The following is a 22,312-nucleotide window of genomic DNA, read 5'->3' as shown; positions in this document are numbered from 1 at the left end:
AGCGGACTAAGACTAAAAAGGATGGACTTCCACAGCAACAAGTCCCCCCAAAAAGAACCCCAAAGAAGTGGGTGGGAGTGAGGGAGACACGCATTGATTTCTAGTGCCCGGCCCTACCATTAGATAAGAGTGAGATTTAACTTATTGTAACAGTTCTTTTCTGCAGCGGTAGCGTTTGAATTTTCAGGCACCAAAATACTACGGGCCAGCCCTATAATTCTGAATACAGTACGTTCTTCTCGACATTTTTGACATTATCTCTTGAGGTTTGTTGTTGATTTGACCTCGACTCAAGGCTGAAGTTGCATAGGAAACCGTGGGCAAAACTTGCCGCTGTCTGTGCACAGGCCTGTGGGAAATTCTCCTGCGAAACTGCAATGGAAAATAATGAGCGGACTGTACTTTTGCGCAGGAGACCTTCTCTTCGGATTGTGCTCATTGACTTGACCTGGATTGAGAATGGCCGCTGAGTGTTTCTGGCCATCGCTTTTGAAGGCCAAAGTGCTAAATTCACCAACACTGCAATCCTATACACACCAACTCAGAAATAAGTCTCATTGAGTTCAATGGGACATTCTCAGAAAAGTCTGTAGAGATGATTGCAACTTGACAAGGAAAAAAGTTCCACAGAGCTCAGATAGATTCTCAGCGTATCATTCCACTGCACAACCCATTAAAAGGTGATCGTGGCACATATTTGAGAGTGGTTATGTTGAAATCACAAGAGATCTTACGAATGGCGAGAAAAGTATCCTGCTAGAGGTCACAGTCATAGCTACTACCAACACAATGGAAACTTCGAATACTAATTCAGAATAGGCTTTATGATCTCACCTACTTTTTTAACCCCTACACAATTTTTAGGAACAAAGAGCCTTTTAAGTTTCACTTCTCCTGGAGGGAAATTAACTTTATAAATTCTACCTTCCCACATAAATTTTATCATATGGATGCGGTGTGTGTAACTCATTTCTCCGCGAATTTAGCAGCCAAATTCCCATCGATCTGAATGGAAAATGGGTTTGCAACAGTCTATCTCAATCCTAGTTTACAATGGGGTCTATTATACTGCCAAGGCACATGGACTTGGGATATAATCTTTACTTTCAAATATAAATTAAGCTTGATGACCTTGGGGGGGGGGACCCTGGGCTGCGATCCTTTCTCTACACAGCTACCACAACTCAATGGGGCTTGCCTCTGAGTAGACAGGTTTGTGCGGTAAACGTCTCAGACAAAGACCCTTTAGTTCCTTCCAGCCGCGGACTAAAGCGAATGCACTCGAAGAGCACTCTTCCGCAGAAGCTGGAGCAGAGAAAGGGCAACTAACTACACACAACCCACTGGCAGTTCTCCTGCGCAACCCTTGCTGAAATGAAAGGGGTGCTGCGCAAGAGCTCTGCCGCGCTCGTTTTGCTCGAAAGGATTTGCGGAGGGGATCTTCTCTGCGGATGGTGTCCAAAGGGCGAAATTACAGAAGTGTGACCCAGCCAATCTCCGCAGCACCCCTAGATTCTACGGCAGCCCAACGGAACAAGCATAGTTACACCGCGATCCTAACCATGTTAGCTTACCCTAGGTGCTAAGAGGGGGTGAAGCCTTTCGGTCCAGCCCTTGCTAAGAAGCCTCGGAAATACGCACACCGAGTTAATCAGGAGGACTTAACTCCTAGTAAACATAGTGAGGAAGGGGTTACCGGTTCCCGAAGACTGCGGCCCTAAATTGGAAGACTATCCCATGGATTTCGTGGCAAGCTTTTCTCCAAACAAACAGGTTTCCGACTGAGATGCAGTCTGCAATCCTAAACACAATTACAAGGGAGAGACCTACCGAACGCAGCGGGGCCTGCTTCGGAGTCAACATGCGCAGGATTTTGCTGCCTGTATACTTTGAGCTCAAAAATACACCCTCCACATATAAGTTTAAATCTCTTTCTTTTTCCTTATTCTTCATCCCATCAGTTTGTGCCTTTGTCTACTTCCCCCACGCTCACTTGGGCATTATTTACTTCGCATGGCCCTTCTTACAATCACTTCTCAAACTAAGACCTTGGGGATGAAAAAGTACCGGATTGAGCACTGATCTGTTTACATTAAGCCCCGATCCACACCGGATGAAGGCTTATCTTGCTCCCTTCACAACCCTCAATGCATGCGTCCTTTGAAGATATTCTGGAGCCGACTATTCTTTCTCTCTTGGTACCTTATGGATGCTACCCTACACTGCACACACTTACCTGCGAGTAAGTCCCACTGAACTCAGTTGGGCTGACTTCTGAGTAGACGTGTCAGGCTGCCCTTCTTGCATACAGCTGCCCACGGACCTCATTGAGATTGAAATCCGCGTAAATACGCAAAGGGATCTGGATGTGGCCAATTTTCTCTGCCCGCAAAACGCAGGCAATGCGCGCAACAGATTAAAAAGCAAACGCATGTTGATGTTCTCATCCCCTTTTCCCAGCAGCAAGTCGTAACGGTATAGGGCGGCTAAGCATAATAACGCCGTGCAGTTTCAAGAGGATATAATAAACTTACCACAGTATTTGTGTGGGGGCGCCAACAACTACAGACTTTCCATTCGAGGCCTTTCCCCACTTGTGGCAAACCTGTGTCGCGGCAACTTCAACTTGGGCCTGTTTTCTGCCCGGGAAGGGTTCAAAACATGGAAAAGGCGGCTACCTAGGGGTCGGGAACGAGAGAAAGGGACGAGGAAGCATCTTGAAGGCCACCAACGCGACCTTCAGGGGAATAAGGGAATGGGTGAGGAGACGCCGCGACCCATTTCCCTTGAGGTCATGTGTTTGAAGGTCGTAAACACGCAGCGCAATCCTGTAAATGTTTAGTCAAAAGAAAGCCCCGTGTGAGTTTTTATGGGTCCTCAGGGTCCCTCCCTTCCAACTCTACAATCCTGTGATTCTGCTCTGAGCTGGATGTAGGATCGCAGCGCAACCTTATTGTCCTGTGAGTCCATAGCAAATGTGGCCGCAGGATTTGTTCCCAATCTCTCTCTGGTCCCCCACCTGTGGAGGCTCTTAAACTGAAGCGAGGTCGAGTTGTTTTATATTTAAGATCTGTAAGAATCAACTGACATAATCAGATGCGTACAAGTCTGCAAAGCATATTTATTTATTTTTATTTTTTGAAAACCACAGAGAGCGAAAGGAGGGTTCTGGGATACTCCGTTACAAAGTCTCAATAAGTCTCTGAATTCTTGCGTCTACAAACTTACATTTCTAGAGCAAGACATAAATAACCGTTTAATCTGTCCGATTTCTGCTGGGGTGTGAGAACACGTAACTAGTCTACTCTTTTCTATGGCTCTTATTAGGAAAGCGTCAAATGGAAGAGGGAGGGGAGGAAATTTTATTTGCTCTGTTTATTTTGATATAGAACATGCTTTTCCTTTCTGTGCACGTGTGGTTACTCGACCCCCACCCACCCCCACCCCACCCGCAGGTCTTGGAACTACCGATTTTAAAAATATATTTACTTAAAATTAACAACTGTACATTGTTAAACAATGGGCGTTACTATATCTAGGTCCACAGACTTACCTTTAATAGAGTTCCCCACCCAATTTCTACCAGATCTTTTCAGTGTCCCCTGCTGCTGTTGAACCGAATTAGACTCTCTGAAACTAGTGATCCAGAGTTGTTGTATTAAAGAAGGAAAAGCGAAAAAATGCAACATTGTGCTGGCGGAGGAGGGAGGCAATTCACACGTGGAGGCAACGTTACGTTTTACAGTCGGAATTTCAGGTATTTCCCAATTTCAGGTGCAAATGTTCTTTTTCTCCCTCAGAAAGGCCCACATGTGAAGGCAAAGGATTGTGTTGATACCTTAAGTGATGTGGCTGCTATTCTTTACAAATTAACGTGTGAATTTGAGCTATGAATTTCAGCGCCCTAACCTTGTAAGGAATTCGTCCAAGCTCTCAAGGATTTCAACAACTGGACATCCCGGGGTACCAGTTTTGGGACGGCGGTGTGAAAGTTCCAAAAGTCTGCTTCGTCTCTGAGGGAAAAAAAATAGGGCTGGTTGATGGAATTGGTTCATTTCATGTAGCGAAGGATAGGGAATAAAGGGCAATGTGACCCCCTCCCCCAAAGCAGGAGAACATTCACAGATGAAGTTCCATTAAAATGTTGCACGCAACAAACAAACAAAAAGTTTGAATGGTTGGTTTGATGCAGGGGAAGAGGAGGAAGAAAAGAAAACTGGGTTGGAGAGCAATCTCCGGAAACTCATTCAGAAAAGGAAGAAAGAGTAGCACCCCCAACACACACACACACACACACACACACACACGGATAAAGGAGACTTTAAAGCCAAGAGATCTGAAGTTCTCTCTCTCCTTGGTCTCCAGACTTTCCCCTCAAATGGTTTTATGGTGTTTTCCTGGGCAGTGTCAAAGTCTCCCACATCTCTGTTGAAAATGGCCTCCCTCTCTCTCTCTCCCCTCCCCTCCCAATTCACTATTGTACTACACAAGAACAGCTAAACTTGGCCATTTCTGTTTCCCTCCTTCATCTTTCCCTCCCTTTCTCTTGCACCGCCACCAAGTTGTTGCGATGTAGATTGATGTCCTTTCTCCAAAACAATCGGATAAGACAAAGTGTGGGGGGAATTGTGCAGTGTAAAGCTTATGCATGTTCACTGGGAAGTAATTTGTTTAATGGGGTTTATTCCTTAGTGTGTTTAGGGTTTTAGCCTTAATTAGTGCATCACATTTGCCCCTAGACAAATATCTGTAGGAACTTTGTTGGACCTATCTGATTTCCTATTAGGCAAAGGAGTCCACTCACACCTTCGTACTAGCTTCTGTATCTGATGCCCCCCTCATTCATCCCAAAGTCCAATTTTCACCATATATTATTTTTATGATTTTCTTAGCTTTGGGGTAAAGTGGCGAGTGGCCATCCTGATAAGGAGAGAGCGGACAACATCCCTTGTTGGTTAGGAAAACATTGTTCTCTGGATTAAAGTTGTTTGACCTTAAAGGTCAAATGTCATTGCCTTGAATATGCAATGTGGGAATAGGGGAGTGGGCTGTTTTGCTGGAATGCAGTGGAAATCAGGAAACGAAGATAACACAGTACACAAAAGAGATTGTTTCTTGGCTATTTCTAGAAGGATTTGTCAATGGCTTCAGTGGGCTGGCCCAAGGTATTTTGGCGCCTATAGAGAAAAATCCAAGTGGTGCCTCCTCCCATTACATGATGTCAGAATCCTCTTTCCCAGAAATTATACTGTGTAAGATTCATTGAAGAGGATAGGAGCTTCATTCATTACATGGACCCAGTCGGGCTCCTGAGGACTCCCCAGTACATGATGTCCCCATGGGGTGTATATTGCGTGTGTCACCCGCTCAGCTGTGCTTAATGTCAGTCCCCCAAACCCACTGCCAGAAGCAAATGCCTCATCTTACTTCATTGCAAAGTCACACTTGATGGGCATATGAAGCGGAATATGACCAGCTGTCTGCAGAAAGAGAGATCTCCATTAAAGAAGCTGAGTTGGCAGAGGAGAAGGTTCAGGTCAGGGATCATAAAGCCATAGAGTTAAAAGGGACCCCAGGTTAATCCTGTGTCCAGGGCGGCTGTCTACCAGCTCCATCTGGTACGCAGGCTGAGACCCTACCTGCCTGCGGACTGTCTTGCCAGAGTAGTGCATGCTCGTTATCTCCCGCTTGGACCACTGCAATGCGCTCTATGTGGGGCTACCTTTGAAGGTGACCCGGAAACCGCAGCTAATCCAGAATGCGGCAGCTGGACTGGTGACTGGGACTGACCGCCGGGACTACATAACACAGGTCCTGAGAGATCTGCATTGGCTCCCAGTACGTTTCCGAGCACAATTCAAAGTGTTGGTGCTGACCTTTAAAGCCCTAAACGGCTTCGGTCCTGTATACCTGAAGGAGCGTCTCCACCCCCATCATTCATGCCGGACACTGAGGTCCAGCACCGAGGGCCTTCTGGTGGTTCCCTCATTGCGAGAAGTGAGGTTTCAGGGAACCAGACAGAGGGCCTTCTCGGTAGTGGTGCCCGCCCTGTGGAACGCCCTCCCTTCAGATGTGAAGGAAATAAGCAGCTATCTTCTCTTTAAAAGACATCTGAAGGCAGCCCTGTTCAGGGAAGTTTTTAATATTTAATGCTGTACTGTTTTCAACATTTGACTGGGAGCTGCCCAGAGTGGCTGGGGAGGCTCAGCCAGATGGGCGGGGTATAAATAAAATAATAATAATAATAATAATAATAATAATAATAATAATAAAAAAATAAAATATCATCTAGTCCAACCTTCTGCCAATACCAGAAATCTAGGCCATAGCAAAGAGGGCATTATTGGGACCCTTTACATCATGGTGTGACAAACTGTCTAAAGCTGGTAGTTACCTGCCCAGTTAATTTTCCTTTGAGCAAGCCTTCAATTAATGCTTGGATGATCACATCATATTTATTGCATGCCCATGATTATTTTTTTGTTCATGATGCTATTGTGTTAGTCACACATGATTTCATTTCCCATACAGTTTGTGCCTGAAAAAGTTTTGGGGTGGCCACACTGCTTCATTTCCAGTCAATGCATATTCCATAACTTCCTGCTGAAATCCCATAATTTTTAATACTGCAAACGTTTGGGTTTATTTTTTACCTCGCTTTTGTTGTGCTATAGCCCCTCCAGACACAATAATTTGGTAGTGTTGGGGAAACATTGCAAAACATACCAAAGCAGAATAAATGCACTATTTTTGCATCATGAACCTGTTGCCGTTGCACCCCCACAATAAGACAACAGTCTGGAGGAGCCCAAAGTTCCTTTCTTTTTCCCCTGCTGACCTGCAGAAGCAAATTGATGTTAATATTTGCGCATTTCACAAAAGGCCAACGCTAGAGGGAGCCCTAATATCAGTTTTATTCCCTAACTCTGGCAGGATTCCTTCTGGCTCAGAAGCAAACTCAGAAAAAAAGAACTTACATAGGTGACAGGAAATGGGGAAACAAGGAGGAGCAAGCTTCCCATCCATGTAAATAAATAACTCCCACATACAGTGGTACCTCGGGTTACATACGTTTCAGGTTACAGACTCCGCTAACCCAGAAATAGTGCTTCGGGTTAAGAACTTTGCTTCAGGATGAGAACAGAAATCGTGCTCCGGCGGCGCTGCAGCAGCAGGAGGCCCCACTAGCTAAAGTGGTGCTTCAGGTTAAGAACAGTTTCAGGTTAAGAACGGACCTCCGGAACGAATTAAGTACTTAACCTGAGGTACCACTGTATGTGGAACAAAGTAAGGTATATGCCAGCCTAGCTCTTTGCCCCTTCTCTGTCTCCTAATGCTTCCCCTCCCCTGGTGCTGCCAACAAACACTTTCTCAGTTCAGTTTAGTTTCTGGACTCCTTTCAGCTGTGCAAAGTGAATCAAATATTTACTTGTGCCTTCTGACAAAGTTCTTAACTCCCAGGTTTTAAATAGAGAGGCATATGTTTTCTAACAACAACAACAACAACAACAACAACAATTTTTTATTTGTACCCCCCCCCCAGAGCAGCTGGGACGCAGGTGGCGCTGTGGGTTAAAGCCTCAGTGCCTAGGACTTGCCGATCGAAAGGTCGGCGGTTCGAATCCCTGCGGCGGGGTGCGCTCCCGCTGCTCGGTCCCAGCGCCTGCCAACCTAGCAGTTCGAAAGCACCTCCGGGTGCAAGTAGATAAATAGGGACCGCTTACCAGCGGGAAGGTAAACGGCGTTTCCGTGTGCGGCTCTGGCTCGCCAGAGCAGCGATGTCACGCTGGCCACGTGACCCGGAAGTGTCTCCGGACAGCGCTAGCCCCTGGCCTCTTAAGTGAGATGGGCGCACAACCCCAGAGTCTGTTAAGACTGGCCCGTACGGGCAGGGGTACCTTTACCTTTACCTCAGAGCAGCTGGAGCCGGGTTAAGAGCAGCTAACATCATATAAATAATACAATATGCATAAAAACACGCAATCAATCGATTAAAATGCATCCCAGAATTAATTCAAATAAATTAAAATTAAAACTGGACAAATGACAATCCTCAGGTTAAAACTGAAAGCGGTTAATACTCGCCAGGACCAACTGTTTCCACTGATATTATAAGGACCTGTGAGAGGGCTGGTAAACCGCCTTCATGCTTGTTCCTCTACAAAGAGAAAATGAGTCAGACTGAAGCCTGTTCGGAAGTCTAAAGGCCACCGCACTCATCACTTTGTTCACTCAAGTAGTGTCAAATGCTGGACCAGCCAAACACATTTTGCCGCCTGAAGTGAAGGGAAAGATGGCACCCTCCTATGACACAGGCTATGTATGAACTGACCTGGATCCTGCAATCATCACCTGAGACCCTTCTTTGTGTGCCTCTTCTGCAAGAGGTCCAGAGGGTGGCAACACAAGAACAGGGCCTTTTCTGTGGCGGCTCCATGTTTATGGAATGCTCTCCCCAAGGAGGCTCACTTGCTCCTTTGTTATATATCTTCAGGAGACAGGTAAGAACATGCCTGTTCTCCCAGGCCTTTGGCTAATTAAGCAATCTCTGGACTTTTAATCTGTGTGGTGGGGTTGTTGTTTTTGTTTGTTACACCTGGAGAAATCTGAGGGCTCCCTTGGACAAAAAAGCAAGGACACCAACCAGGAAAATTGGAGCAAAACAGCAGCCAGTAGGCTTGGTCTTTATTGAAACTGTCGCGACAGGACTCCAATTCACTGCAAGATGAAGCAAGTTGGAAGCCTCGAACAAAAGAGCCCCCAAACTTTTATTAGCTGCTAATCCCCATGTTAAAGTAAAGGGACCCCTGACCATTAGGTCCAGTCACGGATGACTCTAGGGTTGCAGTGCTCATCTCACTTTGCTGGCCGAGGGAGCCGGCGTACAGCTTCTGGGTCATGTGGCCAGCATGACTAAGCTGCTTCTGGCGAACCAGAGCAGCGCACAGAAACACCGTTTTCCTTCCTGCTGGAGCGGTACCTATTTATCTACTTGCACTTTGTGCTTTCGAACTGCTAGATTGGCAGGAGCAGGGACCGAGCAACGAGAGCTCACCCTGTCGCGGTGATTCGAACCGCTGACCTTCTGATCGGCAAGCCCTAGGCTCTGTGGTTTAACCCACAGCGCCACCCACGTCCCAATCCCCATGTTACACCCCTCAAACTACATCACTAATACATCATGGTTACATCATGAAAGGGGAGGTCTGGTGGCAGTAATCTGAGCATCCTGGACCCTGCCCCATGGTTCTCCTTGCCCTCCACCAAACACCCATCAAGTGTAACAAAGGAGATCTTTACATTTCCCTGTTTCCCAGCCAAGTTAATCACACCCTTTTGTCTTCATCTGGGCTTGTTATTTCTGGAATGGCTACCTGTCTGGCACTCAGGTATCAGGATGCCAGGGATTATCACTCAGGCAGAGGGGCTGCTGAGTAGCTGAGCTCACATGTCTATATGAATTTCTGAAGTTTTCCCTGTGAGCCAGTACATAGATACATTTATCAGTGAATTGTTACATTTGGTATCGTGCAGCAAAGGTCCTTTGAATAGATAGGAAGAAACGGTGATGAAGTGTTTTGTGGGGACAAATCACAAAAGTCAGAAAAGTGGTTGTGCTGATTTTGGTAGTGGGCTGCATGTGCATGATATCTGCTGGAGGGGCAACCCCCCAACCTGTATATAAATTCCTGCAACACTATGCTATGCATTTTTGTGTTTTTATATTGTAAACTGCCTTGTGATCCTTGGATGAAGGGTAGTATAGAATATATGAAGCGTAAGCACCTGTGTGTAAGCACTACAACCATAGTAATGTGCGTGAAACCCCAGATAGGCCCAAGACATTTAAGCACCTGAGGTGGACCCCAAAATGGCAACCCTCCTCCCTATCAAGGAAAAAGGGGTGAAGGAAGATTGACATGCTCCTGGGCATCCTGCCACCTGAGGCAGTCGCCTTACCTGGCCTTGTGGGTGGGCCGGCCCTGGTGAAACCTGTGCCATGCATGGGGCATGTGATTACCCACAGGTACAGCAACATCAGGGACGCAGGTGGCGCTGTGGGTTAAAGCCTCAGCGCCTAGGACTTGCCGATCGAAAGGTCGGCGGTTCGAATCCCTGCGGTGGGGTGCACTCCCGCTGCTCGGTCCCAGCGCCTGCCAACCTAGCAGTTCGAAAGCACCTCCGGGTGCAAGTAGATAAATAGGGACCGCTTACCAGCGGGAAGGTAAACGGCGTTTCCGTGTGCGGCTCTGGCTCTGGCTCTGGCCAGAGCAGCGATGTCACGCTGGCCACGTGACCCGGAAGTGTCTCCGGACAGCGCTGGCCCCTGGCCTCTTAAGTGAGATGGGCGCACAACCCCAGAGTCTGTCAAGACTGGCCCGTACGGGCAGGGGTACCTTTACCTTTACCTTACAGCAACATCCTTGCAGCCTTCTGTGGTGCCTGTGGTTCCCTGGATGAAGGCCAGCACTTCCCCACCCTTTTAATAAAAAGAACCTGCACTTAAATTAATGGAAATGGCTTGGCAATCACTGCACTGACTCCAATAACCCAGGAGTAAATAACATTCTTGTTAATTTAAAACCCAAGCCTGGCCATGTTTATGACTTTACAACACTCAAATTATTTGGGAACTTTATATTCTGTCAAGGGTGCAGACAGATGAGGCTGAAAAAGTTTCCCAGGAGCCATTTTAAAGGGGCTTCTAATCTTCCCCTTTAGTGGCGTTAATTCAGCTCAGTGGAGTTTTTTGAAGCACCATTTGGCAGCCTGAGAGAAGTCTGGAGAGAAATAAACTCCTTCTCTTGATGGTGCCTTTATAGCAGTAACGCTGTGTGTTTGCGTGTGTGTGTAGAGATAAGTACATGACCTCATCCATATCAGTCGAATGCTCAATAGCAGAAGATGTCACTTACTGGAATCTTGGGCTCCGTTATAGCTACTTGCCTTGGTTCAAACAATACATTCTGCTTTGAAAACAACAACAACAGCTTTTCTTGAAAAAAATGAGTGGTGCAAGATGGGGAGAGAGAGAGAGAGAGAGAGAGAGAGAGAGAGCAGAAACTCCTGTGGGGGGAATCTGGTTTTAACCCAGCAAGACAGACATACCATATTTTTTGCTCTGTAAGATGCACCAGACCACAAGACGCACCTAATTTTTGGAGGAGGAAAACAAGAAAAAATTCTGAATCTCAGATGCCAGAACAGCAAGAGGGATCGCTGCACAGTGAAAGCAGCTATCTCTCTTGCTGTTCTGGCTTCTGGGATAGCTGCGCAGCCTGCATTCGCTCCATAAGACGCACACACATTTCCCCTTACTTTTTAGGAGGGAAAAAGTGAGTCTTATAGAGCAAAAAATACGGTAGCTCCTAAGTTATCCCATACACATTAGATTGTCAAATCATAGAGTGAAATAAGGACTGAGATCCAGTAGGAAAAAGGATGGCGTTCTGGCTAAGCCTTCACTGACCCATCAATTCCCCCGGTTTGAATACAAACAGAAGCAAATCTGACACCAGTGAAGCTATGCAGATGTGAACAACTAAGAGCTGTGTAATGCACCACTGGGGGCAAAAAAACTTCACTGCACTCTAATGATGGTGAAAACATCCTAACCCAAGTGTCTGAAAATTTACTCGGGCTGCATGCACACATTAAAAACACACAATGTCTCTCAAATAATGCTGGGAACCACAGTTCACCCCCCACAGAGCTATAATTCCCAACACCCGCAACAAACTATAGCTCCCAGGATTCTTTGGTGCGGGTGTGTATATAAAAACACATGGTGTGTATATGCAGTGCTGTCTTTAGCATATGTGCCGCTGGGGTGCAAAGATCCACCCAGCGCCTCCCAACCCCCAAATTTAGTTTAGCCCCCAAATTAATTTTTATTATGCTTATGTCAGACACCACACTTACGTCTTATCTCTCTTTTACGAAATAAGGGAGGAAAAGAAGCAAACTTTTTTATTTGCTCATTTTGTTACAATACAGTGGTACCTCGGGTTACATACGCTTCAGGTTACAGACGCTTCAGATTACAGACTCCACTAACCCAGAAATAGTACCTCGGGTTAAGAACTTTGCTTCAGGATGAGAACAGAAATCGCATGGTGGTGGCGCGCCAGCAGCAGGAGGCCCCATTAACTAAAGTGGTGCTTCAGGTTAAGAACAGTTTCAGGTTAAGAACGGACCTCCGGAACAAATTAAGTACTTAACCCGAGGTACCACTGTACTTAAGTATACAACACCACCACACTTAACTTATAAGTATTGTTTGGGCACCTATTTAGGAGAAACAACAGCCATGTCAAAGGTGCCGCTGACCCCGCTGCCGCACAGCAGCTCAATATAATATGTCACATAATATTTTGATGTAAGAGTTAATTTTGCGTGCATAGTGCCGTTGTTGAGTTTGACAAGCGCCACTGTTGTGAATGACAAGCGCTGCCACAAGCGTGACGCGTCTTTGGTAAATGAGTGCACAAAGTTGAAAGCTCTTTAGTGAAACAGTAGGTTTACATTTCGGTAATACCTAGGTATATATGTATTTTGTTTTTCTAGCTTGAGCAAAATTATTTATTATTTCCTAACAGGTAGATAGTTAAGAGCTTAGCCCATGGGTAGGCAAACTAAGGTCCGGGGGCCAGATCTGGCCCAATCGCCTTCTAAATCTGGCCAGTTGAAGGTCTGGGAATCAGTGTGTTTTTACATGAGTAGAATGTGTCCTTTTATTTAAAATGCATCTCTGGGTTATTTGTGGGGCCTGCTTGGTGTTTTTACATGAGCAGAATGTGTGCTTTTATTTAAAATGCATATCTGAGTTATTTGTGGGGCATAGGAATTCATTCTTCCCCCCAAAAAATATAGTCCGGCCCCCCACAAAGTCTGAGGGACAGTGTACCGGCCCCCTGCTGAAAAAGTTTGCTGACCCCTGGTTAGCCTTAGGCGGCTTCAGTGGCGGGTGCCTGGTGCCCCCCATAATTCATCACCCGGGTGCCCCACATCCCTTGCACCCCTGGTAAAGACGGCCCTGTGTATATGCAGCCAAGCTTTCAAGGGCTCTCAAGAGAACACATAGCTAGTGTGGAAAGATTGCTGCACTAGCAAATGTCAGTTCCCCACAGGAGTATAAATGCAGCATCAGTTATACCCTTTGTAAGCCTAGTTTGATTAAGGCCTCAGTTAATGACTCAGTTCCGATAATCGTTTACTGGAAATGCTAGAGGATATGAATGCCTCCATCTGGAAGCCACCTCATCTTATAGCTGTTGAGAGAAATGCCTTGAAGAGGTGAGGAGACAGTGGGGGGAAATTTATGCTGTGTGATGGGGGATAGTTTCTTAGTTTTGATCAAGGTCTTCATTCAGGGCCACAGCTGGATACCGTCAGGCACCACAGAGGTTGAGCTAGGAGCCCTGTAAATCAGAAACAGGGATCCCTTTCACGATTTGAGACAATGGTCACAGGAGGGACTTATTGACAGTTGCTGCTAGGAAATGGGTGGGAGCTTGTGGCCTTCAAGATGTTGCTGGACTCCAACTTCCATCATTCCTGACCATTGGCTGTGCCAGCTGGGACTGATAGGAGCTGGAATCCAACAACTTCTTCAGAGACACAGGTGCCTACTGTTTAGCTACAGCATTCACACCATGGCCCATAATGGGGGAAATCCAGGGACACTAAAGGACCATTTTGAGACCACTGGCTGATCCCTGTTTAAAATAGAATTAGCCACCATCTGTTTTAGCCATCTGCTCTATTTTAGAATTAAGGGGGCAAAGGTGATTTGGTAATTAAGGTGCCTTGTAGAGGTTAATGGCTACTTGTTTGCCAATTATAAATATAGCTTTTATTTCCCATAAAAGGCAATAGGAAATGGGTGTATCTTTTGTGATTGGTTCTAGCAAACAGCCAATAGGAATTTCAACCAGGCTGATTGGACAGAGGCAGCCAAAGGAGGAGCAAGGGGGCTGGGTTAAGGAAATATAAGTGCTGGCCATAATGGCAGGAGGCCAGGCCAGAGCTTGGTAACCATATACCACTGTGCCTCTCATTTATTTGTCTGACAAATAAATTATTATTTTAATTTCTCTATTGCTGCGTTGAATATTTCATTCCAGCTAAGCGTTAACCACAAGCAGGGTGCTACATTTTATGGTGCCCCTGTGACTCGGATAAGTGGTCTGCTGGAACGCAGCCCCTTCGCCCTAGCGGGCAGGGTACAAGAGGGAGGACCACTAACTGCTTTACCTGGCGCGCACTGGAAAATTTTTCCAGGGGGAACGCAGAAGTCTCGTTTGTCTCATACCCTGCTCACTGGCGGCGACGGACCGGGGGGAACCAGAGAAATGAACAGGGAACCAGCCAAGGGTAAGTGCACAAAGGGATTTGAGGCCCTCCAATTAACTGGGAGGAAGAGAAGTCTTGATCAAACTTCTGCGTCTCAGTAAGGGGGAACTGAGTACGCTAGGTGGCTGGGTACATCAGATGTTGGTCTGGTGGAGGAAAAGGGAAAGATTGGGAGGTAGAGTGTGGTGAAGTATCCAGCGCATTGTATGTGTGAGAAAGTACAGAACAATCTGTAGCTGACCTGAGTGTGGAGTGGGTAGTACTTCGGTTCCCGGTAAGGCGACTTCACCGGGCAAGGATCCCCACAAGGCGAGTGTGTGAGTGACTGAGTGGATACTTCACAGGGCCATACAATGGGAGTTGGGGGTTCAAAGGGGGGAAATACACCTCTTGAATGTATGTTAAATAATTTTAAGAAAGCCTTCTCAGGGGCATATGGAGTCAAAATGACGCCAGAGCGCTTGAGAACGTTATGTGAATTAGAGTGGCCGAAACAAAATACTGAATGGCCTCCACAGGGAAGTTTTGATATAAATTTAGCAAGCAAACTTTGGTCTAATATCACCAAAGAAACGGGAGGATGCCCAGAACAATTTTCATATATAGATTCTTGGCTGAGCACATTAAATAATAATCCTCCATGGATAAGGGAATGCAAAATCAAACGATGCAAATTATTGGCTATAAAAGCCGAAGCTAGGAAAGGAATCTTGCCAAATAAACTCAAACCCATTTTTGAGGGGCCAGAGGAAGAGGTGCTTTCACCTCCACCCTATGCGCCACGTTGAGGGGAGCCTAATCCAAACACTCCACCAGTTGTAACCCCAAGGCAAGAAAGTGGAATGAATAATGGGGGTGGAGTCACAGAGCTTGATTCCTTGATAGATTATGATAAATATCTTCAGGAGGCATTGGAGTCCTATAATAAAGCCCAAGCAGAAGTGGTTATTCCACCTGTGACTCCTAATAGACTTCCATCTACAGTCTCCTTTAGTGGAACAACTGATTGCCCATCCCAAACCCCTGTACATCCAAGTCCCAGAGAACTATTACAAAAGTTACAGGGAGACCTTGATCGGTCAGCAAGCAATACAGCCAGGCGTATAAAGCTGCTAAAAGAACGCCTTGGGACAGACACCATCCCCTATGATTTGAGGCCCCTAGAGCAAAGTGAAGAGAAAGGTCACGTAGTAGCCCCTCTTAGAAGAGTATTTGATGCACTTGAGGAGCCTGTGCTGGTTAACGGGCAACCCGGACCACGGCCACCTTGAACTTCGACCCTGCAATATATTACATTCACGACTACGGATCTGATGAATTGGAAAACACACACCCCATCTTTTGCAGAAAAACCTCAGGCTATGATGGACTTGGTGACTTCAATAGTAAATACTCATAGTCCTACTTGGACAGATTGTCGCCAGCTCCTAAATACTCTTTTCACCACTGAGGAAAGGAGAGACATAATTGAAAAAGCACAGATATATTTGCGTGAGCAGGCCAGAGTGGGAAATATTTTTAATATTGATCGTCATCTCCAGGACAACTTTCCCTTGGAAGATCCTAATTGGGATCCAAACAATGCAATTCACCTGGCCAGGCTTCCCACCTACCGCCAGACGCTTGTGCAAGGTATCCGCAGGGCGTGCCAGAAGCCCACTAATATGTCTAAAGTCTCAGAAGGGTAGATGTGTTACCCATAACACTGTTTTGTGTTCGGTGTGCACCCACAAAAAGACTTAAGTTGTCACCTTTTGAACTCCTGTATGGGAGGCCACCCTCCTTTGTTCAGGATATTCCAGCTGACCTCAAACAAATAGGAGACCATGTGACACAGGGAAAAGTGCAATCTCTCTCCCGTGTTTTTGTCTCTCTCCCGTGTTGTTTTTGTTTATCTTAACAGGTGGGCCCTCAAGCACATGCCGTGCAGCATTGCCGAGCCGATTCATCAGTTCCAGGCTGGTGATAGCGTATGGGTGAAAGAGTGGAAACGCGATCCACTTGCACCTAAGTGGCGTGGACCTTACACCGTCTTGCTCTCTACTCCAACAGCGGTGAAGGTAGCTGAGGTGACCCCCTGGATTCATCACTCCCGTTTGAAGAAGTCCGAAGGCAGTTGGACGTGCAAAGGTGACCCCTCTAATCCTTTTAAACTGACTCTTTCCAAAAACCCCTGTATCTAGCCCTACCAGGAACGGGCTAGGTCACGGGCAACATTAGACGACCGGCCTGCTGCAGCCACAACCTGGAAGCTGGCTGACCTGCGCACGCCTGAAGTTTGAGGAACATCTGAACCAGCGATTGTGAACAGGAAGATTCTCTTATACTGCCCCCTTGTGGAACAATTATCAGGGATATTACTCATTGGGGATCCTCGGGATATATGTTTTGGTCTTGGTGGTTCCCCATTTCTGTCACTGGGGGAATTATATTGGGGCTAATATTTATTTGCTATCACTATAAGGTAATCTTTTGTGGAAGGAATGCATATGCTAGACATCAACATGATTTTATTATTAATCCTGATCCCTTGGGAAGGGGAAGGGTCCTTGAATCTGACCAAATTTGCTAAATATGAATTCCGCCATGACCACAATATGTGGGTAGGCTTAGCTGAGATGGTAGCCAATGTTACAAATAGGTCTAATTGCCTTGTTTGCTCTCTTGGGCCAGATGATTCAGAGGGAGGTATGCCCTTATTACCGATACCATTAAATGCCATTGGTATGGTAAGCGAAATGCCACACCAAACAGAAGTACAGAATTTCCCCGGATGGAACTCAACTAAACCAATACGAGTTATACCTGTACAATGGGAATTCTGTGTACATAAATCATCAGATGCAGCTGATTCTACCATGATAGGCTCTTCTCATTGCCACTATACTTGGGATTATATTAAGAATAGTCAAACCTGGGCAAACGGTACTACCTATCGAACTCGGAATACCTTGCCCTGTGCACCTCCTTTTATTCATGCATGGAAAATGGTGTGGAACATAACTGTGACAGAAAAGGGCAATCTAACATACTGCACTGTGAACTCTCTACCCCTTTTGATATTTCGCCTTATGCACTCCACATACCAAAAACCTCAGACCCGATGGTTGTGGTGGATATGTGGAGAATGGGCATACAAGAAACTCCCTTCCAAATGGAGTGGGACTTGTTTCTTGGGATGGGTATTACCACCAATTTGGATTATGCCCACTAGTTCGGCCAAGCGTACACGAAGAAACGCTGATATTTCTCATATAGCAGGAGGAAGTACCCAAAGTTGGAGCGATACTGATGATTGGCCACCAGAGCGCATTATAGCCTATTATGAACCTGCCTCCTGGAATCCTGGTGAGCTCATACAAGGGGCACGGGATCCTATTTATAATCTAAACAGAATAATTCGATTGCAAGCAGTAGTGGAACTTGTAACCAATGCAACGGCCCAGAGTTTGAGACTTATTGCCCAACAGTTGGATGAAAGTAGAGCCGCTATTTTGCAGCTGAAAATGGGAATGGATTATGTACTCGCCAGGCAGGGAGGCCTATGTGGAGTCTTGAACTTGACAGGGAATGCCTGTTGCTTTAACATTTCTGATAATGGTGAGGCAATCCGTGTGTTGGCCACAAAGATGGAGAGTATAGCACATGTCCCAGTACAAACATGGGAAGGATGGGATATGGGATGGCTCACCAATTGGTTACCTAATGTCGCAGGACTCAAAGGGATACTATTGTCTTGCTTGTTTTTCTTGACAGTAGTAGTAATGGTTTTATGTATGATGCCATGTATCATTTCATGTTTTAGAAGTACAATTAGCAAGATGATTTCAAATGAAACTCTACCTCATATCATGGCCCTATACAGAGCTTTACCTCAGGAATATGATGAAGGTCAAGCTATCAAGGACACTTGGGATGAAGGTCCTTGAGCTTGAAAGGGGGGAATGAGGCATCTAATCATAGCCTGCATTTTTAATCAAGGCTTATATTTTAATCAAGGTTGTATCTTAAAAATGAGCTCAAATTCACAAATGTTTCATGCCAGGCAGGAACTAGGCTGGCTAAGATTTTGGCAGATGTTCATCCTCTTGGCCAGAGAGGCCCTCTGGTTTATTGCGGTCATAAAAGGCTGAGAGCGAGGTTGCTGACCTTGCATGTTGCAGAGTACAATTAAGCTGCAATTAAGTTGGTAAATAGTAAGAATTATTGTGCCTCCCGTTAGAGACTTGAGCCACAGGGCAAACAGTAGCTGGCTAGGGAAAGGGGGGCTTCTCTCTGAAGAAAGTGTTTTTAAGTTTTTTCTTACTTTGAAAATGTTTTTGCTTATAAAAAAACTATATATGTTATGTATTAAATATATTGGCTTAAATGTAATTATGCAAAGGATTTAAGAAATGTTAGATCCTTATGTTAGATTCTTATTTCATAGAATCATGGTTGTAAGAGACCACAGGGGCCATTGAGTCCAGCCCCCTGTCAGGCAGGAAAACACCATCAGAGCACTCTAGACAGATGGTTGTCAGGTTTTTGTTTAAAGGAACCTCCAAAGAAGGAGATCTTTCATTGATGATGCGTACAAAAGATCTCTGATCCCTGTTTAAAATAGAATTAGCCACCATCTGTTTTAGCCATCTGCTCTATTTTAGAATTAAGGGGGCAAAGGTGATTTGGTAATTAAGGTGCCTTGTAGAGGTTAATGGCTACTTGTTTGCCAATTATAAATATAGCTTTTATTTCCCATAAAAGGCAATAGGAAATGGGTGTATCTTTTGTGATTGGTTCTAGCAAACAGCCAATAGGAATTTCAACCAGGCTGATTGGACAGAGGCAGCCAAAGGAGGAGCAAGGGGGCTGGGTTAAGGAAATATAAGTGCTGGCCATAATGGCAGGAGGCCAGGCCAGAGCTTGGTAACCATATACCACTGTGCCTCTCATTTATTTGTCTGACAAATAAATTATTATTTTAATTTCTCTATTGCTGCGTTGAATATTTCATTCCAGCTAAGCGTTAACCACAAGCAGGGTGCTACAAAGCCACCAGGTCTGTACTACTTCTGGCCTTCTACCTGTCTCCTACACAAGGTACTTGGCTGCCCTTGAACCTGAGCACCTGAAAGGCTCTGTAATTATCATCTTTGGCTGTGATTACTGCATTGCAGGAGGTTGGAGCACATGACCCTTTGGGTCCCTTCCAACTTTACAATTCTATGATCACCTCCATTCCGAGGCAATTAAATTCTAAAATTTGTTGACATACTTAAAGCAAACAGATGCTGCATAGCTCAAAATGTGCTGTCCAGAAATGGGCCAATATGTGGGGCAGACTCTAATTCCAACCCCCAGTCTATTTTTAATAATAATAATAATAATAATAATAATAATAATAATAATAATATCCTGCCCATCTGACTGGGTTGCCCCAGCCACTCTGGGCAGCTTCCAACATATATAAAAACATAATAAAACATGATACATTAAAAAGCTTCCCTATATAGAGCTGCCTTCAGATGTCTTCTAACGGTTATATAGTTGACATCCGATGGGAGGGTGTTCCACAGGTTGGGTGCCACTACCGAGAAGTCCCTCTGCCAGGTTCCCTGCAGCTTCACTTATCGCAGTGAGAGAACTGGGCTGAGTGATGGGGGGTTTTACACACAGCTTTCTGGGTGTAAAAACCTACAGAAAGCACAACTTGCCTGGTAGCTAGTCAGTGATTTTACTATAAAGCAACAAATCAAAACATAACCTTGCAGTTTAACCCAATAATGACCCCCTCTAATAGGGAATTCAGGTGGTGAGTGCCAACAGGATTGTACCCAAAACAGGGATGAGAAGAATCATGCCTGGGAAGCCTAAGGTTTGCAGAGGTATAAAAGAATCTTTAAGAAAACTTAAAGGGGCAAAACCAAACCAACAAGGAAATAAGCAGCAGATTAATGAGAACTGAGTATGTTCAGCAGGCACAGAATGTAGATTGTTCAGGTGGGTAAAAGATGGATCAAGGCCAGGTGGGATAAGATGGAGAAGCCCTGTTGGGAAAGAATGACTGGCTAGAACCCTGAGCAGGAGCTGAGCACTCCTGTTTAGAGAGGGGGGACACACAGCTACAAGCCGGCTGCAGGTCCAGCCCACTTGTGACAGACTATGGTCAAGTTCACACAAAGAGAAAAGGACACACGTTTCTGTCTTAGCCCTTCATCAGCAAAATGAGGATGATTCTGACCAGCCTTACAAGGTTGATGTGTGGGACACAGAGATTCTGCATTGTACTGATGTTGGGTGCAAATCTTTATGGGGAAGTCGTTGTTTTCTCCCATTTTAAAAAATATTATTTTTGCTTTCACTTTTGCATATGATACATTTGTTTTGTAATTCGCCTTGAGTCGTTTTTTTGAAAAGGCGCCTGAGAAATATTATTATTAATAATACCACCTTCGAAATGCCTTGAACCTCCTAAAGAGCTGTTTACTTCCGACCTCTCCTTCCGCCCGTTCTGTATGCGGAGACTACATCTCCCAGCAAGCAATGTTCCAAACATAGGGGACTAAAAGGAACACAATAGGCAAGATCCCCACACTCAGATAAACACGTTCACTTCCGGGCATGCTTCCTTCCTGAAATTCTTGTGCCCCCACGAAACTGTTCCTTCCTGTGCTGCCTTCTGCATTCCAAGTCTCCGAGCGCACTTTTTTTCTTACGGAATCAGCAGAAATGAAACTTGAGGGCATTTAAATCCTGAGTCACTATTAAAGGACGGTCTCTTGCCAAATGGTTGTAAAAGAATTAACCCATTAAGAGACCCAAAGGGGAGCCACGTCCGGGTGTGTAGCAGAATCGAGGAGGGAAAACACCATGCGTGGATTGAAAAAACGTGGGGTGTTATGACCTCTCAATTCCAGCAGGGGGCACTCTCTAATTGCGTTTGAATTTTACCGCATCTGTAGGTGGAAAGCGTTTGGCAGAAAATATGCACTCTGTTTCTTTTCTCATCCGCTGCTCAAGTTACTGCGGTAGAGGACACGGACATAAAAAATGGGAAAGAGTGGGGAGGAGGTGAACACACACACACAGAGATTGCTTTTTTACTTCATTTTCCTGTATTCAAACATACTGCTACATCACACGCCGATCTTACTATGATAAATATCATGCAATATATTTAATGCAATATCCTCTTCTGAATCATGTCTTTTTAAATAAAAAAGCACAAAATGTGTATGTTTATTCTGAGTGCGTTAGAGCTAGAGCAGAGATAGCCGTGTGTTGGTGCATTATGCAATTTCCAGGACATCAGTAGTGGCCAATCAGAAAGGTGGAAACAGTGGCGAAAAAACTTTATTGCCTGGCTTTGAGGTTGGTTGTTTTGGCTTGTGTTGAGCTTCAGACTCACACATGACTGTCAACCCCAGACCCTGATGTTATTATTATTTGTTACCTTTACAGTGGTACCTCGGGTTAAGTACTTAATTCGTTCCGGAGGTCCGTTCTTAACCTGAAACTGTTCTTGACCTGAAGCACCACTTTAGCTAATGGGGCCTCCCGCTACTGCCGCACCGCCGGAGCACAATTTCTGTTCTCATCCTGAAGCAAAGTTCTTAACCCGAAGCACTATTTCTGGGTTAGCGGAGTCTGTAACCTGAAGCGTATGTAACCTGAGGTACCACTGTATACCCCATCTTTCATCCAATAAACTCAAAGGTGATGTACACACATCTTCCCATTTTATCCTCTCAACAACCCTGTGAGGTAGGCTAGGCTGAGTGGGAACTTGAAACCATGTTTCCTAGGTTCTTGTACCAACAGTCTAACCACTACATATCAAGGGTGAGTCACTGTTGTTATTATGATGCCACCAAGCCAGTAATTAAGATGTGGGCCCAGAATTCTGCTCAGCAGTGCACTGCTGTCAACCCACTCTAGCACCAGCCGGCCGGCTGCCAGTGGCTGGCTGCTGCCT

The 22,312-nt window shown here is 45.5% G+C and overlaps 1 protein-coding gene across 1 annotated transcript in view; it reads right to left on the bottom strand.

The window, feature by feature from the left end:
* HOXB9 (homeobox B9) overlaps nt 1-2,943 on the bottom strand; it is a 45,459-nt gene extending 42,516 nt beyond the window's left edge. Inside the window, exon 1 of the transcript XR_013832475.1 lies at nt 2,535-2,943. The gene's annotated coding sequence lies outside the window, so the exon portion shown is untranslated. The remainder of the gene's footprint in view (nt 1-2,534) is intronic.
* Between the last annotated feature and the right edge of the window lie 19,369 nt (nt 2,944-22,312).

The sequence above is a fragment of the Podarcis cretensis genome (genome assembly GCF_951804945.1).
Source record: "Podarcis cretensis genome assembly, chromosome: 13".
Taxonomy (NCBI): Eukaryota; Metazoa; Chordata; class Lepidosauria; order Squamata; family Lacertidae; genus Podarcis; species Podarcis cretensis.
This window is presented reverse-complemented; position numbering and strand designations above follow the sequence as displayed.